The sequence below is a fragment of the Monodelphis domestica genome, chromosome 5 (assembly GCF_027887165.1).
Source record: "Monodelphis domestica isolate mMonDom1 chromosome 5, mMonDom1.pri, whole genome shotgun sequence".
Classification (NCBI taxonomy): domain Eukaryota; kingdom Metazoa; phylum Chordata; class Mammalia; order Didelphimorphia; family Didelphidae; genus Monodelphis; species Monodelphis domestica.
The window spans coordinates 255,890,538-255,910,812 of record NC_077231.1 but is presented as its reverse complement, the minus strand read 5'-3'; the positions used below and the strand labels follow the sequence as shown (position 1 = coordinate 255,910,812).

Below are 20,275 nucleotides of genomic sequence, written 5' to 3'. Positions count from 1 at the left end.
TCTTGGTATAGGGTGGTAATATCTACAGAAGCTTATTGCTGTGTACACTAGCAAACACACTGACCATGTTGTTTGGTTTTCTTGTTAAAAGGGTGACATTGACCATCTTGGCCATTGAAGGGTAAGTCAGGAAATGTCATCCCATCTCTAGGTCTTCTGGTCCCCTTAAGGAGGATTGGGGATCATTTAGACTTTCTACCAATGCTCTAGTCCCTGCTTTGGGGGCTCAAACTCCTGCACCCCAGTTCCATTTAATCATTTGATAAATTGACTTTTACAAAGAAATATTTATTTCAGAGATATAATAACAAATCTATAAATGGCTTAGCTCAGTTCCTATAAACTACAGTCCTAGATTTCAAATTCAAAACCATCTTTGGGCTCAAATCCATGGCTTTTCAAGACTTCTCTACCAATCCCACCTGTCATTCTGGCTCCAGAATCACAAGAATGGAACTCTCAGGTTGGGCAGAGATGACCACTTGGACTTTAAAACAGAGAAAGACCATAAAAACAGAATAAGACAAATACCCCTCAAGCCCATCTCTCTGAGTCCTCTCATTGGCTCAGTGTGTGGTGCCTGCACTGCGGGTAAACCATGATCTTCTGGCCTCTGAAGGAAAGAGAACGAGACTGCTCTCCCAATCTGCCAATTTAAAAAATGAAACCTGTCTTGACTGTGCAGCCAGTTAAAGGAGGTTACTCCCACAGAAATGGTAGGGGAACGCAGAGAAACAAAGTACCTCCATGTTAGGTGATCTGATAATGTCCATCACACAAAAAAGAGCTCTATATGGGTGCTGAGAACTGGTGTATTGGGAAATGCCAATGGGTAATGAAGCTTAAGAAAAAAATCCTTCTTAAATTTTAAGTGGGATGGAGGTCTGTTAAAAGACTATAAATTTAATATTCATTGAGTGTAATCTGATCAATGAAAAAGCTCATACACCATTAAGCTAGAACCAGGAGTGTGATGGTTTATTTGTATTCTTCCCTGGTAAGACCTCATCTGGAGTACAGTGTTCGATTATTTTTTTGTCAATGTCAATTTTTAAACCTTATCTTCCATCTTGGAATCAGTACTGTGTATTGGTTCAAATGCAGGGGAGTGATAAAGGATAAACAAAGGAGGATAAGGGGAAGTGAGCTACCCAGGGTCACCCAGAAGTGTCTAAGCCAAAATTTGAACCCAGGATCTCCCATCTCTAGGTCTGCATCCCAATCTACTGAGCTACCTAATTTCAAGAAAGATACTAATTAAAAAGACATGTATAAACCAGTGGGATTGTTGTCAGTTTTGGGAGGGGGAAGGGAAAAGGGGAGGGAGAGAACATGAATCATGGAACCATGGAAAATAAATTAAATTATGTGAGAGGGGAGAAGAAAAATAGTAATAAGCTAGAGAATATACAAAGAACAGAGACCAGGATGGTGAGAGGACCAGAAAATATATAACAGGAAGATCTGTTGGAAAAAAAAATGAAACTAGGAACTCTTTCCCACCAGAGCTCTGAGTTGTGATGGGCAAGTTTCTGGATTGGGTTTGGCATTAATAAAGTAAGTCCCTGAAAGTAGGAACCTATCAGGTTACCTAAAGATTAGTGAAGCAGCCCAGGTCAAAAAACAGAGCTGGTGGAAATTCTTATGTCAATCAAAGATGAGATCAGGCTCATTGGCATCTCCCCTGTACTTCTAGCCTGGGTGAAATAGGAAAAATCAGCCTCAAAAAATCCCCAAACAAATCCACCCTTATTTTATGTCATAGTAATTATTTTAAGACAAAATGACAAGGACTAGGCAATGGGGGTTAAGTGGCTTGCCCAACATCACACAGTGAGGAAGTTTCTGCGGCCAGATTTGAACCCACGATCTCCCATCTCCACATTAGGCTCTCTCTCTGACCCCAGGAAGACTCAGTCTTAAAAAAACAATAGATGAAGGGTAGCTAAGTGACTCAGTAGATTGAGGGCCAGGTGTAGAGATGGAAGTTCAAATCTATTCTCCTACAAAATTTGATATATGCATTTGAACACTGTACTCTAGATGTGGTCTTAACCAAGGCAGAGTACAAATAAACTATCACATCCCTAGGTCCAGCCTAATGGCGTATTAGCTTTTTCAGTGATTATATCATACATGGGTTCAAATCTTGCCTCAGACACTGCCTAACTGTGTGACCCTGGGCAAGTCATTTAGCCCACATTGCCTAGTCCTCACCACTCTTCTGCCTTGGAACCAATATTTAGTATTGTTTCTAATACAGAAGTTAAGAGTTTATTTTTTTAAAAAATGATAGATGAAAAAACTGAATCAGTTATTTATATTTAAGGCAGGATTAAAACTCAAGTCTTCTTGACTCCGGATCCAGTGTTGTCATCCACCACTCTATGCTTCCCCCTCATCTCAAGATGCCAGGCAGACTGGAAATCCAAGGCTCAACATGGAGGCTTTTTTGCTTTCTTAAATAGTGTAGGCATCAAGGACTGTGCAAAGTGATAAAGAGACTCAAAATCTTAGAAAGCAAGAGGGCTGGACTTCATGTCGTCTCCCCAAACTCAGCATTTACTCTCTAAAATGAGGCTTTTTTCCAAGGCCATTTTCAAGGATCTGGGGTTCCAGCTTTTCCCCTTTCTGGCTCCTAATACCATAAGTGTTGGGAACACACAATTTCACGGTACAAAGGAAAAGAGGCTTAAGAGACTCATCAGGCTTCTTTGACATCAAAACATTCTTACAAAGCAACATTTTGATGAATGAAGGGTAAATTAATGGGAAACATATGGATTAGATGTCCCCTGAAGCACAAATGAATTTAGAAATCCAGGGGCAGAGGCATCTGGCGTAATGTAGTAGGAGTTTCTCAAATCTAAAGTGTTTAGTCCCATAAATAGATTAGCCTAAGTTTTCTTTCATGTCCCTGACTAGGCCAGTATGGTTTTTAATGAATATACTACTGCTTATCCTTTCTTTTAAAAAAATGTAAACCCTTGCCTTTTGTGTTGGTATCAGTATTAAGACAGAAGAGTGGCAAGAACTAGGCACTTAGGGTTAAGTGACTTGCCCAAGGTCACACAGCTAGGGAGTGTTTGAGGTCAAATTTGAACTCAGGACCTCTTGACGCCAGGTGTAGAACTTTATCTGCTGTGCTACTTAGCTGCCCCTGTTACTGCCCCTTCTAAAGCTACCATGTAATATGGAATTTTGTCACTGGCTGAGTAGTTGATTTCAGAAATCAACTACTCATCAGAATATAAACTCCTCAAGGTCAAGGACTTTTTTCCATTTTGTTTTTGCATCCTAGTACCAATACTATATCTGGCATATGGTAAATGCTTAATAAATACTTGTTGGCTGGTTGATTGATTGATTGATTGATTGATTCTTCTAGCTTGTTCAGATACTTTTAAAACCTAAATCTGCCATTCATTGAATTAGCTTTTCTTCATTTCTGCATCATTTATTCCCTTTATCTCTTTGTTCAAATCATCGATAAAATATTCAGTGACATAGAGCCAATTCTGAGGTCTGTAGAATCTCCTTCAAAGTTTACTTTTATTCATTAATTGACTTTTTAGAGGTATCATTTTTGATATGGCAATCAACTTCTGGCTTCTTTACAAAACTTTCATTTTAATCACTCACTTAGCATTGTCCTACTGTTCTCGGTCAGTCAACAAACATTTATTAAGCAACTATCATGGGTTAAGCATCGGGGATAGAAAGGAAGGCAGAATCACAGATCTTGCTTTCAAAGATGCATTGTAGGTTCTAGCTAGGGCACTGAGTAGATAGAGAATAAGCCCTGGAGATAGGAGGTCCTGAGTTCAAATGTGACTTTAGACACGGTCTATCTGTGTGACCGTGGGAAAGTCATTTATCTACAATAGCCTAACCTTTTCCACTCTTCTGCCTTGTAACTGATAGCTTATATCTATTTTAAAATAGAATGTTAGGGTCTGAAAAACAAACAAAAGACTGCCTTGGAGCAGGAGATGCTCCTTCTGGTATCTCAGAGGCATTTTTGATGACCTCAAGAAATGTCCTGGTTGACTATCTTTCTGTCCATTGTATAACTGGAAATGTAGCCAAAAAAAAAATTATAAAGCAGTCTTCTATCATTATGAAGGAATTCTGCTCCAACGCTCCATTGGACATGTCTGGCTTCCCCAGTGGGGCTGTTGGTTTTCCCATTGGGATGATCTTTCCACCTACTAGACAAAAAAAAAAAGAAGAAGAAAAAGAAAGAAAATACTTCACAGTGGAGGGATGTTTTACTCCCCTCGACACCCCCAGTCCTTCTCCTATGCCCGCAATGGACCGCCTGCCCACCCCTCCGATGATAACCCATGAGAGTGGGGGAAAAAAATCCAACACTGCTCTGATATGGGACAATGGACAGTCATAGCCGGAGGATTCATTTCAAAGCAAGAATGAAAGATACAGCCTCGAACCAGCGTCACCTGATCCGTAGGAGCAGAAAACTGGCTTCTTCGTCTTTTTTCCCCTCTTTGTTTGTTGGCTACTGATCAGAGATAGCGTGATCATTAGGGAGGAGGAAATGGGAATCGTGAGAAAGCTGGCAAGGGGGGCTTCTCTCCAAATGGGATATTAGGATGCTCCGCACTTATGATTAGCAGGGGTGATGAAAACCTGTCCTCGAGGCTTCAAAGAGGAGCCTTCCCAAAATTACACAGTACTCTCTGAGAAGACTCCAAGCTGGAGGCCATGGAAGGAGAGGCAGGCAGAGCGAGTTCTAATCCCGCTGCAGTTACGTGGGGCTGGAGTGGGATGGGAGTTGATCTGTAAAAGAAGAGAAAGGAACTGGAGTCAGAAAGACTTGGCTTCAAGTGCAGCCTCAGATGGCTGTGTGTGACTCTGGGCAGCACACTTAATCCCCGTCTTTCTCAGTTTTCTCATCTATAAAATGGGGCTAAGAACAGTACCTAGCTCCAAGGGCTGTTGTGAGGATCAAATGAGATGATATTTGCTTTCATGCTCTCAAGAACTTAAAGCATTTTGTAAATGCTAGCAACTGCAGAAGACATCCTCTCCTACCAGCCTGTAGTGTCTAAAAGACCCAGATGCCTGACTCCTTTAGGAGGATTTCCAAGACCCTGGTGAAAATGCAGATAGGTTCCATGGGTAAAGGAATGCATTAAGCTCTTATCAGCTCCCTAAAAGTAAGAATGTGCTTATCAGATCAGCTCTGCTTGGAGCACTGGACTGGTTTATGTGTCAGGTCAGTGGGAGGGATACAAGGAAGATTTAAAGGAAAAGGCATTGCTTGAGGGGGCAGGTTCTGGCAGGGCTCTGCTTCAGGAGACCCCAACAACCCAAAGGTGAACGAGATCATAATCCCAGAATCTCTGTCTCAGCTTGGACCAGTCTTTTACCTGGAGTCGACTGTGCTGGATGTTAAATTCGGTCTTCTCCCCATCTATCTCTTCATCTGTGAAAGGGCAAAAATAAAAAGACTGCCATGAGGTATGAGGGATGCTTTAAATAGTCCGTAGCCAAATGATGAAAGCATATATAAATAAGGCTCAAAGGTAGAGACACTCACATTGATCAGGTCATTTGATGGGCAAAGTGTCCGTGGTCCTTTGTCTTACATTCCTTCCTTCCTGTATATAAGGGAAGAATGGCTTAAAAAGAAGACCATGGATCTGCTGTCTTTAGAGAGGAAAAAGCTTCACTGTTAATCCTGCATCATTTCTTCTAGGATCCTCAAGAGGAATAATCATGGGACCTCAGCCAGGGATGGAGAGGTCATCAGCTCCAATTCTTCTCCTGCAGCACAGACCTCTGCATCTCTGATGAGCGACCAATCTCTACCTGGAAAAGATTGGCAAATGCTTCATAAGTACTGGTGAGGGTTGGTTGGACCAAACGTCTCAAGTATTATATATATATAACATATATATATATATAACATATATGTGTGTGTGTGTGTGTGTGTGTGTGTGTGTGTGTGTGTGTTCTAGGTCCTGTGCTAATTGCTAGGATTATAAAGAAAGGCAATCTTTTCTGGCTACTAGCGACCCATCACTTCTCTTTCTAAGCTCTCATGAGCTATCCTATCTAAGAATCTGCTCTAGGACATTTTTTTTTTGGCTCATCTATGAACTCTCGGCACCTCTCACATTCTTTGATATTAATGAGCCCCCTTAGCTAAGAAAAATAATAATGATAAAGTCACTGATCTACTGATTTGTTTTCCAGTGGATCACTAAAGTCTCACCATTTGAAAAGGAAAAGCAGAATCTCCCAGAACTGACATTAGGAGACCTGACTCTCAATTCAGGGAGGGGGACATGAAGACTATATAGAAGACAGGGAAAAATCCTTGTGTTGAAAGATGTAGAAGAAAGGGGAAATGGTAAGTTTTCCAGTTAAGCATCTAAGCTCGTAAATTCAGTCTTGCCTTTGAAACAAAACTGCTTTCCTGCTATGTGATATATCAAGGATGAAGAGATTCCTGAATGAGGAAGAAGATTCCCAGAATTCTCAGATCTAGGGTTCTATCATTCCATGGTTAGAAAAAGAGCATGAGATGGTGGGATGAGCATTGAGTTTCAAGTCAAAGGAAGTCTGTTCCAGTCTTAACCCGTTTTCTCATCATGTAACTTTGATCAAGTTATTCCATTTCTTTAGACTCTGTTTTCTTATATAACAAATCAGAAAGCTGACATCAAGTATCTATAAGGTTTCTGCCATCTCTCAGAGTCTCAGCCTTCATCTTTGAAGACTGATGGGAAAGGAAAGTGAGGACAGAAGCCCTACAGTGACAAGACCCTGAAGAAAGGACATCCCCTGGCAATGAAGCACTCCTTAATCCCTTCGTTGGTACACTGGGTCCAAGCACCAGTTGCCATCTTACTGTTAATGGCTATCTAAAAGCTATAAATTAGACTATAACAAAGCTTTGGATATGTTTTCTCTATGAAATTCTCCAGAATTGAGTTTGGTCACCCTCTACTGTATGAGAAATAGAGCTCAAGTCTGTCTCTTCCTCATACTACAAGAGAAGATTTATCTCTGGGAGCTCTTTTATTGCAGGATACAATAAGCACATGAAACCTAGTAAAATGACTAATTCAACAACCACTCTAGGGGACTTGGAGGAGGTAGTGTGTCAAAGGGATCAGAGCTGTTTCCTCCTCATTTTCCAGTGTTTTTATTTTGATTTTTCTTGAGTTTAAAGAAGCCCCAAAGTTTGTTATGATAAGTTCCTCTGACCATCATTTGTATGCAGGGGCTCTTTGAAATAAATTTCTGTGATAAAAACAAAATCTAAAAAGCAAACTATAATCAAAGCTAGATATCTGCAAATAATCTGTAATGGGACACCAGACATGAGGCCACACTGTTTATAGTTGTCTTCCCTAACTCAGAGCTGTGGGGTGGCCTTTTGCCAGAATTTTAGGGTAAATTTCCATTCATTAGATTTCTTTTCTACCATGTATTGGTGCAAATTACAGATGATATGTAATGTGTGGGTATGTATTTTATTGTTTTAGCCTTTAGTTTATCAAGTGATATTTTTATATTCTACATGGTAGACTTTAAATAAGCAGAAAACATTTTTAGGTTTGCATTTAAGCAAAAAAATTATTCTCTGTGTCTTCTTGAAGGACCCATTGTTCTTTCCCTGTAGGCTAAAATTTTCTGTGTTATGGCCTCCTTTGTCAGTCTGGTGGAGCCTATAGGCCCTTTCCCAGAAAGAAACCCAGGCCTGGAAATAAGAAGGAGTGATAAAATCCCATTGGTTTGGGCATCCATATCTGTCTAACTCAAGGGTTCTTAACCTTTTTTGTGTCACAGACACCCTTTGCATTCTGGTAAGAGTCTATGAATTCCCTCTCACAATCATGTTTTAAAATACATAAAACAAAAAAGATTGGAAACTAATTATGTTGAAATACAGTTATCAAAATGTTTTTTTTAAGTTAATGAATTGGGGGCAGCAGCTAGCTATATATATTGTTGTTCAATCGTTTTTCATCCATGTCTAACTTTTTATCACCCCATTTGGGGTTTTCTTGTCAAAGATACTGGAGTAATTTGCCATTTCCTTCTCCAGTTCATTTTATAGATGAGGAAACTGAGGCAAACAGTGTTGCCCAGGCTACACAGCTAAACAGACTTGCCCAGGCTTACACAGCTAGTATCTGAGGCTAGATTTAAGCTTTTTCTTTCTGTCTCTGTCTCTGTCTCTGTCTTTCTCTCTTTCTCTCTTCTCTCTCTTTCTCTCTCTCTCTCTCTTCTCCCCCCTCTCTTTCTCTCTCTCTCTTCTCCCCCTCCTCTCTCTCCCCCTCTTTCTCTCTCCCTCTCTCTCTCTCTCCCTCTCTCTCTCCCTCTCTCTCCCTCTTTCTCCTTCTCCCTCTCTCTCCCTCTCTCTCTTTCTCTCTCTTCTCTCTCCTCCCTCCCTCTCTGTGTTTCTCTCTTTCTCTGTTTCTCTCTGTCTCTCTCTTCTCTCTCTGTCTCTCTCTTTCTCTCTCTCTCTCCTCCCCCCCTCTCTGTTTCTCTGTCTCTCTTTCTCTCTCTGTCTCTCTCTCTCTTTCTCTCCTCCCCCCTCTCTCTGTTTCTCTCTTTCTCTGTCTCTCCTCTCTCTTTTTCCTCTCCCCCCTCTCTCTATGTGTTTCTCTCTTTCTCTGGCTCTCCTCTCTCTCTCTCTCTCTCTCTCTCTCTCTCTCTCTCTCTCTCTCTCTCTCTCTCTCTCTCTCTCTCTCTCTCTCTCTCTTTCTCTCTGTTTCTCTCTCTCTGTTCCTATAAATATATTAATACATATGTATATATTTAGTAATATCCTAGTTAGTAACAGGTGCCCTTATCCTGTGCTCGTGATCACAATGTTAATAGCTAATACCTTCTGACTGTTAAAAGCCAGTTAAGGATGCTATTGGTAGAAGAACCTGATGGCTCCCATGTAGTTCACCATTACAGCAATATCCCCTCAATAGATTGTAGATTGAGTCGGCAACTTTCCATTGCTGAAAGCTGTGGTACCTTCTTGATCCAAAATCCTGTTTTTGAAGTCACATGAACTAGATTGTTCTCAATGACTTCCTTTGTCCACAATGGGAGTAAAGCTTCCTTTTTGCCAAATTTCCTGTCACTGACATCACTTCTAGGGCAGCCAGGCATTGTGGAAGTGGTTTTGAGATAATAACAATGATTATTATTATTTTCCTGGGTTGCATTTATATAGTTTTTATGTTTTCCAAAACACTTTACAATTATTATCTAATTTTATCCATAGAAGACCCCTGTGAGATAGATGCTGCTATACCTCCCATTTTACAGATGAGGAAATTGGGGCAATTCCTCAAGATCACGCACTGCTGTGAAGTGTCTAAAGCTGAATTTGAATTCAGATATTTCTGACTTTGGATCCTTTTGGACCACCTAAAAACAGTTGATAGTTTCTTCCCTGGTATTTCCCTTCTCATAGGTCACATTGCAAGGAAGTGGCTTAGTTTGATCAGAAGGCTTCAGGGGAGCCTTGTTTTTCTTCCTTAATTGCTACCTCACAATAGATTTCCTCTCTCCCTTCTGCTGGACACCAGGGCTTCTATTCCTTTTCAACAGTTGAGGGAACTGTGTTAGTAGATTAAGCGGAGAATTCTTCAAATTGATCTAAGACTTTCCTTACCCACCCACCCTTGTGATGCTTTGTATTGGCTTAATTTCCTCTTTATTAGAGGTGTAATTCCCCTTTTCATTCTTGATATTGATAATTTGATTCTCTTCTTTCTTTTTTTAAAATTAGATTAACCAATACTTTATTTATTCTGTTTTTTTCAAAGAACCAGCTCCTAATCTTATTTATTAGTTCAATAGTTCTTTTACTTTCAATTTAATTCATTTCTCCTTTAATTTTTAGGATTGCCAATTTAGTTGTAAATGGGGGATTTTTAATTTGTTCTTTTTCCCTTTTTTTGTTGCATGTTCAAATTCATTGATCTTGATGCTTTGTATTGGAATATATTTTGGAATTCTGCTAAGAATTCTATCTTCCTTTGTAGGAATCAGTTTGATAGATTATTTAGTACTAAGCTAAGAGTTCCCCATTGTTCAGGTAAAAAAAAAGAATGGTGAGGGGCTGATATGGAGTCAGTGGACCTATGCTGAAATTCAACTCCTATTATTAATTATTTGTGTAACTGTAGGCAGATCACTTTATTTCTCTGGGCCTTAGTTTGGCCATCTGTAAAATGGGGATGGGAGCATCTGATTCTAATTCTATGATTTTATGAACCCTCTCTTTTATGGACTTTATTAGCTTGGATTTTGAAAATCAGGTTTCTTAGATTTTCTAAATAGATCACCTTATCATCTACAAGTACAGATATTTTTAATCTCTCTCTTTAATTTTGCCCATGCTTATTCTAACTCCTTTGTCTTTCCTTGCTGTCAGCATTATTAAAATCATGTCAAATAGTGATAATGAGAGTGGATAATACTGATTTATTATTATATTTATTTTACATTAAGGCAGCTAATAACACAGTGGCTAGACAGCTAAACTTGGCATCAGGAAGACTTCAGTTCAAATCCAATCTCAGACACTTATTTCCTACATGGCCCTAGATAAAAGTCACTTAACTTCTGTCTGCCTGTTTCTTCATCTGAAAAATGGCTATAATGATAATGGGATTGTTGTGAAGATCAAATGAGATAACAATAGTAAAATACTTAGCATAGTACCTGGAATATAGTAAGCATTACATAAATATTAACTATTAGTTAATATTAACAATAATTTTATCTATAAATATATTAATAGTAAAAATAAATATTATTTATTCTTGTGCTAGGGCAGGCAGGTGGTACAGTAGAAAAAGCAACAGTCCTGGAGTCCGGAACACCTGAGGTCTTCTGATTTCACACACTTACTAGCTATATGACCCTAGACAAGTCACAACCCTGTTTGCCTCAGTTTCCTCATCTGTAAAATGGAGGAGGAAATGGCAAATCACTCCATTATTTCTGTAAGTAAAACCCAAATGGAGTTGAGAAAAATCAGACATGCCTGAATGACCACCATGACAATTCCTGTTCTTAGTGGAAACATCTCTAATACTTTTCCTTTACATATGATACTACCTTCTAATTTCAAATAAGAACTTGCTATCAAGTTGGGCAGGCTAATAAATGACTTCTCAGGTCCATTTCAGCTCAAGTTCTGTGGTCTCAATAGGATCTCTTTCTTTGAAAGATGAGCAAATTGAACCCCAAGGGAGGTGGAGTTACCCAAGGAATAGGGCATAAATGTCAAATTTAAGCTTCCAATCTAGGTCCTCTGATTTCAAATCCTGTTGTTTGTTTGTTTTTTAGACCCTTATCTTCCATTTTAGAATCAATACTGTACATTGGTTCCAAGGCAGAAGAGGGCTAGAACTTCAGACCTCCCATTTCCCAAGCCTGGCTCTCAATCCACTGAGCCACCTAGCTGGCCTCAAATCCTGTGCTCTTCATATCATCATATTAGTATACAGCTCCATGATCAGCTGTGTCAAAGGAAAGTTATTTTCTTCCTAATTGGGTCGACTGGGCATTAGTTCAATGCTTTGTCGTTTATTTTTATTTAATTTTTAAATGATTGGGCCATTTTGGAATTAATTAGTTCCTTTGACTCTACATTTCAAGAAAATGCTAAAAAGACATCTCAATTAAGTTTCCATCCTTAAAAAAAGCTGTTTTGGGGATGCCTGACCAGTTTTTCTTTTGTAATGCTTCTCTCTGCCTTGGGCTAGGGTTAAGGGTTTTTCCTGGCCCAGGCTGAGGGTTCCAGAGCCAAGGAGAAGAAAAAGGCTACATCCAGCCTCAAAGCCCTTTCCTAGGGACTGCCGGAATCACTAGCTTGGTTATACTAAGTCAATGATTGATATCTGGGTTCCTCTGCAGTGTCAAATTGTGTGTGCAAAAGGATCGTATTATTCAAGGTGACAGAGAGATGTGGGCTCAATTTTTTTTTTAAATAATGGAATTTATTAGCAACTATTTTGCCTAATTCTATGCCAGCAAAACTCACAAATGAAGTGAATGAATATAAAAAATTAAATGGCTAATAGAACAAAAAATAGATAATTAAAATATCTCTGTCCCAGAAGAAAATATGGGGAAGTTGAGGTTCCCAAAGCATCTAAGCTACAGTTAAAATCCCTTCAAATCTTGTGTGATTTTAGATCCTTGATACTTGGATTCTTTCTTTTTAGTTGCTTGTAGTATTTTTTCTTTTGTTTGTAAGTTTTGCATTTTGGCAGTGATTTTCCTGGAAGTTTCCATTTTGGGATTTCTTTCACAATGTTATTGGCAGATAATATTAAAAATAATTTATTGAAAAAAAATCACTTCAAGTGTTGCAGGCATCTGCTTTTGGACCAGGCATAAAACACCAATTTCGCTTTCCAGTTTTCCCTATCAGGGATTCCTAACCCAGAGTCAATGATTATTTTTTTAATGTTTCCAAAACTAGATCTCAATATAATTGGTTTCCTTTAGAATCCTTTTAATTCAATTTTATAGATTTAAAACCATTATCTTGAAAAGGGGTCCATAGGCTTCACTAGCCTGCCAAGGGGATCCGTGACAAAAGAAAAAGTCAAGAACTTGGTCCTAAATGAGTTTCAGCTGGACAGTTTCCACCGTGGCTAGGATGACATGTCGATTTCTAAATGGTGGTGACCACCCTGACATTTGCAGGCTTGGGGTGACAGGACCATCCCATTGAAAATTCTGGTCCCCACCAATGGCAAGTCTTCTGCAAATCTCCTGGCTTGAACCCTGGGTTATATTTCTACATATATACCTTCTAATCAATGACATTAGAATCTAAATGCACCATAAGGATGAATGAGAACACTGACGATCTGACCTGCTCTTTCTCACTTCTACCTCTAGATTGGTCCAATTTATAAATAATTGCCAGACATGAAGTTTCATTTAAAGCTAAGAAATACAAAAGGTTTGGCTCCCAGCTTTAGAATGGTCATGTGACATTTCTGGATGTGTTTGGTCAGTTATAGGGTTGCTGAAATTGTAGTTCTACTGAAAAGTCTGTTGTTTTTATTTATTATTATAATTGTTATTTTGGTCAGGTGTGGGCTCCCAGCAGCCACACAAGGAGTTTGTGATGGAGGTTCAGACCAGGATGTAAAAGCCCCTGGAAGAAATGTGAGCCCAGGCGCTCCCTTGCCAAAAGGGCACTTCCTTCTCCCTTACTGTCCCCCCACCCAGATTAAATGAAGGTAAGAGAAGGCAGGCTCAGGTTCCCTCTAACAAGAACCCCATGGGCCTGGCAGCAGCCTCAGGTACAGCTAAATCTGCCTATTCAATAACATAAGACTTAGAGAAATCGCTTTTGGTCCTCCTCCCCATTCTCTGCCTGACAGTACAAACTTGAACCTTGAAAATTATATCCCCTGGTTCACCGGCTGGGGGATGGGAGTTGAGGGGGATATATCTGGGGGTAAAGTGAAGATAAAACAATTTTTTTTAAAAAAACACATCTTCTTTTAAGAAGGAAATTCCCAATTAGCTTTGGAGTGAACAGCAAACAAAACTATCACTCCTTGAAATCAGCAGAATTTTCTTTCCAAGGAGGTTACAGGTATTCATTCAACCATGTCACCATCTCAAAGAGCATCTCAACAAACACATTCCCCAAAGTGACTCTCTATGATGGCCCCTGGTAAGATCTGGAGGAAGTCACTAGCTAGCTAGGGGCACGCGAACTTCTCTGGGTGTTTTTAACAGTTTGATGGGTATATTTCGATGTAATTGATTTCTCTTGCAATCTGATGTATTTTATCTTATGCATTTAAAAACATAATTCTGGGAAGGGGTCTGGAGGCTTCATCCGACTGCCAGAGGGGTCTATGACAGAAAAAAATAATCAAGGACTATTGAGCCCCAAGCCCCAGAATGTCACTCCTCCTTCCCCATGCCCTAACTTTCTCATCTTCTTCCAGCTCCTCATGGGTTTAGGTCGCTGGGGAGATCTTGGCTCCTACTTGTGTCTGCAAGAACACTTTGTCATCTAGCCCACAGGGCACTTTTCCAAAGAGCAGCTTATCAATTGGCTAAAGCAGGATAGTTCTGACGGAAGATTAAATTATTAACTCCCACACAGGGGCCCCTCTGACAGCTCGGGAAATTCACACTTAATAACCTTCATGGTTGTTTTCCTTCTTGGGTCCAGCTTTTGTAAGTCTGTTAAGTCACTCCAGGATCAGGGGTGTGGACTTGGCCATCTGATGCTAGTGAAGAGTCTGGGTTCTGAGTTCAGTCATTAAGAAGAGGAAGAGGATCTCACCATTGCCCACAATTAGATGGTAAGACAGACCACCCTTCAATAGTCTGGCTCTGTCTTTGGTGTGTGTCGGGGGAAAGGCAGCTGTTCTGGGCTGGATTTGTTCTATGTCCCTCTGCCATCTTCTGTCCACTTCCCAAAACCTTTGCTCTATGTTCCACACCAGGAGAACAATGAAGGCTCTCCAGGAGGACAATTAACCTTCCACCAAGGTTTTAGATGATCAAGCAGAATAGTGGTCAGGCACCCCCAAGCAGTGGCTTTCATTGATCCTGGTCATTCAGAACAGGTTCCTGTGCTCAGAAGGACGAATTATACTCTCTTCTCCCTCTTCTTCCTCCTCTATCCTCTACCTTATGGCCTTCTGCTTCCAGGAGCTATTGATGTTGCTAGGTGGCCAGTTCTCAGCTCAGAGTCAGAACTTGCCAGCTGTGTGACCCAGGCAGGTCCCTTAACCTCTATCTGCCTCATTTTCTCAACTATATAATTGTAATAGGATTATAATAATGCCTACCTCTCAGGGTTGTTGTGACGATCAAATGAGAGAATATTTGGGAAGTGCTTGACATTTAGTAAACACTTAATGCTTATTTCCTTTCTTCCTTATATATCCTTCAACGATCCATTGGGTCCTCCCAAATTCTGTTTCAACAAAGGTCATGTGTTTGGACCTCAGATTGGCATCAACCCATTAATCAATAACCTTTTCTATTTGCAAGATATATATATATAAATATGCTGATGAACTTACTTAGGATATTATGGTATCCTTTGCATTTCACAATCTCAACTGAACCTATTCTTCCTCCCTTGGATATGTCCAGAGTGGATTCTCAGGTTTAATTCTCTTGATTAGTCATGGATAGGACCAAAGAGAACCTATAATCTTTGGGGGCTTTTTGCAATCAGAAAAAAAACAAACAAACAAAGACCATATCCTTGAAAAGCTGAAGGAGCACAGCATGTATTGGGTGAGTTCCCTTTTCTTTTTTGGACTCTGTTAAGCAATATTTACCCCCGGTGAACAGAAATCTTCTTAGCTTGGTCTAATTTGGCATTGAGGTTGCTTATTAAGGCATTTGGTATGATCTCAATGTAAGACAAACAAAAGCAAGAAAAAAGATGAACATCTTGCCTTATTTTCTTTTCTATCATTTAAAAAATGAAATTATCATTAAGGTGAATCAAGCATTTATTTGTTGCTCTACTTAGAACACAAAAAGATATCTGAAAGACGTCTTCTCTCTTTTCTCACCTTCTTTCCCAACATCTTCTCTTGGGGATCTCATGAGCTCCCGTGTTCAATTATATCCTTGAAAATGCATCTCATATCTCTGTTTCTCTTTTGTGCTCCATTCAACACTAACTGCACATTCAATATTTCTCAATATTCTGTATATAACAGAGTGACTCATAGGCATCTCAATCCCAGGAGGTCAAAATCAGAACTCATTACTTTCCCCCTTCCTAAGAACAAACAAACAACAACAACAACAAAACCTCCCTCTTTTCCCAACTCTATTTCTGACAAGCAATATCATACTTCTAAGTATCCAAGTTTATAATCTCAGAGTCATCCTTGTCTCATTCTCCTTTACAACCATATTCAATCAATTCTTAAATGTTTTCAATTCTACCTACCTTTATGTTGCACATAAATCTAGTCTTCACTCATGTAATCACCACCCTACACCAAGTCCTCATCCCTTTTCACCTACGCTATTGCAATAGCTCCTCACTGGTCTCTCTGCCTCACTTCCTTCTCCAATCCATCCTCCATGTGGCCATCAAAAAAATATTCCTGAAATACAATTCCAGCCATGTCATTCCACTGCTTAAAAACCTCCAATGGCTCCCTAGTGCCTTCAGAATAAAATACAAACTCTTCTGTCCCAAATTTATTTTCCCTCTCCCTTTTCCCACTCTACATTCCAATCAGATTGGCATAGTTTCTCTTCATCCCAAACGACATGCTATTTCCCACTTCTTTTGCACCATCTATCCCTGAAGCCTAGTGTGAACCTTAAAAATTCCCAGACCCTACTTCATAAGATTGGATTAAGACCATTCCCCATTTGGGCAGTGAACTCTACTTAGATCAGGAATGTGAGAACTCTACTTCACCTACTTAAGTCTGCCCTAGGGGAAGATAAAGTTGTAAACTCTTTTCTGAACAATGAAAAGTACTTAAACCCATACTTATAATAAGGCAAAAAGTTCTTAAGATAAGTACCTATAAAGGTCAAGCAACTTGTGAATTTACAAGGAACAAAGAGCTGAGAAACTTACTCAGAGCTTTCCTGGTGTGAATTACTCAAAAATTTACACCTTCTTAGGTGTGGTCTAAGAATGGTCTGTCCTTTGAAAAACATCTACTGTGATTGGTAGATATAAGGACTCAGGGGAGGTGACATAGGAGAAAATGCCCTTTAAATAGGAGCTCAGATACATTCAGAGGAGGATTGAGCTGCTGGAGGCAGCTGAGATGATGCTGGCCTGGTGTCACTAGAATCCTTGCTTGGACAGATCTTGCGGTGAGTGATTAAGGACTGACTGATCTCTCTCTTAAGACTCAGGTCTAGGCCATGTTGGCTTAAGGCCCTTCATACTTATTCCTTTCTTACTCTTTCTCTCTTTCTTTAAATTCCTCATTGTAATTAATTAAATCTCTATAAAACTCAGTTGACTTGGTTATATTCATAATTGGAAATATTTCCCTGGCGATCACCTTATATTTGATTTAAAAACCAGACACTGTAGTGAAACATGTTTTCTGTGGTCAAATTTACTCACAATTTACATCCACTCTTTATCTACAACAATTTAAGTCTTCCACAATTTTAATCACTATAGTTTATGACCTAGCAACTACTTTAATTATTACACTAGATTGCTCTTTCTCCTTATTTCCCTCAAAGGTAGGTTTCTCTGTCATCTCTTATAAAAGTCATCTTTTCTGGGCTCCCCAGAGGCTAGTACCCCATTCCCCCATCACTCTAAATATTTTATATTTACTTCCATGTAGCATGCTATTTCCTTGATAGAATGTAAGTTTCTTGAAGGCAGGAACTGTTTTAGTTTTGTATACTTAGTAGCTAGCAGAGTTCCCAGCACAGTCACCCAATACTTATTGATAGAAGAATTGACATCTAGCAGGTAAAAGGGCCCCTTTGCCATTACATTCTACTTCCATGGCTGATTTACCTCTTTTCTGAACTCATCATCCATTTTGTATGTCCTCTATGCTATGAAACTAACCACAGTTTTGCTTCTTTGTCCCATCAAGATGTTTGCCCAAGTTCTTCTGCAAATCCTCTGTACAGGATCTCATAAGACATGATAATGTTCAATAGCAATAAATGGACTTCTGAAGTTCCTCTCCATGGAAAACTTGATGATTCTATAATATTATCCCTTAAAGCCCAAATTCATCCTTTACAGCTTAACTGAAATGTTATGCGTTCCATGGAGTCTTTCCTGATTCTTTCTGACTGGTTATGACTTTCCTTCCTTAGATCCTGCATCAAATTTATTTTACAGTTCTTTAGTTAACTTATTTATTGTTTCACCTCATGATTATATGTTTATATGTTATATTTCCTTATCAGACTATAAGATCCATGAGACCAAGGACAATTCTCTAACTCATTTTGTGTTTATAGTTCCCTTATCACCTAATGCAGAATTTGCACATAGTAGACATTCAATAAATATCTTTTGAATTTGACTCATTCATTGTTCCTAATAGATAATTTAATGATGTGTTCCTCTAGGGTAGAGAAAAGCAACTCCAGACGCTTTTAAGGGATGTTGAACTTCCTAAATTATGTGTGTTTTTTTTTACCCCAAAACCTCAAGGCTGATTTTTCCAAGCATATTTTCCTTTCATTTTTTTATACTCCCTGGATATTTCCAGGGAAATTTTGTCCATATGTTTTTGTTTTGTTTACACTTACCTCATCACACTGTTTGGTAAGAGCAACTGCTTGTCCAAGAAGCTTCATAGCCCACTCTCAAAAGCCTTCTGCGGCAGCCCTTTTTCTTTCCTTTGGAAAAAGGCTGACCACAGTCTTAACCAAGTCCAAGCCTGGTTTTAGACACAGAATTTATAGAGCTCTTGACTTTGCGTATGATATTTTCGCCTTCCTAATAAAAAAAAAGGAGATACTGAAAGCCTCAGGTTCAGGGATCTGTCCATAGTCCCTCATAGCCCTCATTGGTCATCTCAGGTTTATTTCCCTGTTCAGGACCTACTGTTTAGGTCCCTTGAAGCTCCTAGGATAAGAGCCCTTTGGAAACTGTCCAGATTCTCAGACATTAAGCGTCTAACTCTTTTAAAAATCTTACTGGGACTGCCTATGAAGATCTTCATTTTGTAAATAAATTGTGTGATTTAGAGCTTCTTCCTGACCATCTCTCTTCACTTAAGTACATTTTACTGTTGTTCACATATTAAAACAGTTCATTATAATGTGTGTCTCTATGAAAATTAAAGATTCCAGAGTCTCAGAATCCCAGAATCAGCTTCAGTCCAAACCCTACCTGAAAAAGAACCCCCTCTAGGACACAATCAGTTAGTTATCATTCCAGTCCTTGCTTGAAGACCTAATCTAGCAAGTAGCAATATGGCTTGTTAGTTGATTGAGGCAGTCCATTCTGTTTTTGGATAGGCCCAATCTCAAGGAAGAATCTCCTAACATCAAGCTTAAATGTTCCTGTTTACTGCTTTTCCCCAATGTTTTTGGTTAAGCTTAATCTTATTTTGTATTCCTTGTCTTCTAATTGATTGAGTGGGGTAACAAGAGAATCTGGAACCAAAAATAAAATTGAATGAAAAAGAAAAATCTAATCTTATTTCCATGTGAAGGCCTTCAAATATTTGAAAAAAGCTATCATGTTTCTCCTAAACCTTCTCTTCTCCAGGCTAAAGTTCTCAGCTCCTTCAACCGATATTCATCTTGCAAAACTCAAGGCCCTTCATTTTCCTGGTCTAGATGAAGGATTCTTGACAGTTTTTGTGCCATGGACCCCTTTGGTAGTCTGGAGAAGCCTAGAGACTCCTTCTCAGAATAATTAATTTAAATAATGGAAGAAAATAAGAAATTTTAGTTAAAGATTGGAGAAAATTACGGTGTAGTTGTTTGTTTTTTTTCCCCCCCATCTAAGTTAGCCTGAGTTTGCATTAGTTTGGGGGACTTTCATTTCATTCTGCTGACTCATATTGAGGTTATAGTCCACTGAAATCTCCCATTAAAAAAAAGAAAACACAGCCTGGAGTTTATCCATGACATTGTGTAATTAGAATTGGTTACCCTAAAAACTACAATTCCCAGCATCACACTTTCCTCATGTTACCTACTGATGTAGGGAGGTATAACCCCACCTCTTGCTCTCTTAACCATTATCAGGGCTTTAGGGGAGCAGACTTTTTAAACAGGCAAGGAGAACTTAGTCATGTGGTCTTAATTTTGTTAAATAATTAGGTTTTTTAACTTCCATTTCCTTTTTATTCCTCCTATTTCAAGTGATTACTAATAAACTTTGTAAAATAAATACTTGGAGTTGCTGGATATTAATTTAAGTCCTACAACATCCCCATCTTGTACTTGTGAAACAAGGTATAAGATTGATCTCTATTTCATTTTATCATATTAGAGTCCCCCCTTTCCCCCCTAATGTTTAAGCTTAAGGAAATCATTTTACCCTCAACTTTCATCCAATGTAGTAACTATATTTCTAGCTTAATGCTATTTCTAAATTTGATTATAAATGTTAAATAGCACAGAATCATACATAGATCCTTGGAGCATTCCATTCAAGATCTCCTTCCCAACTAATATAGAACCAATAATTTTAGCCATTCCATGATTTCTAAATCCACTTAAAAGTCTCAATCTCTAGATCACATCTCTCCATCTATTCCATATGAATGGCATGAAAGACTTCATTAATCAATCA

The 20,275-nt window shown here is 39.1% G+C and overlaps 1 long non-coding RNA gene across 1 annotated transcript; it reads right to left on the bottom strand.

Annotated features, from left to right (window-relative positions):
• Window positions 1-5,393: 5,393 nt before the first annotated feature.
• On the bottom strand, window positions 5,394-18,998 carry LOC103099562 (uncharacterized). The gene is made up of 3 exons (XR_008911924.1): window positions 18,274-18,998; window positions 5,564-5,835; window positions 5,394-5,449 (listed from the first exon to the last, which is right to left on the bottom strand). It is a non-coding gene; the product is annotated as an uncharacterized LOC103099562 (long non-coding RNA).
• Between the last annotated feature and the right edge of the window lie 1,277 nt (window positions 18,999-20,275).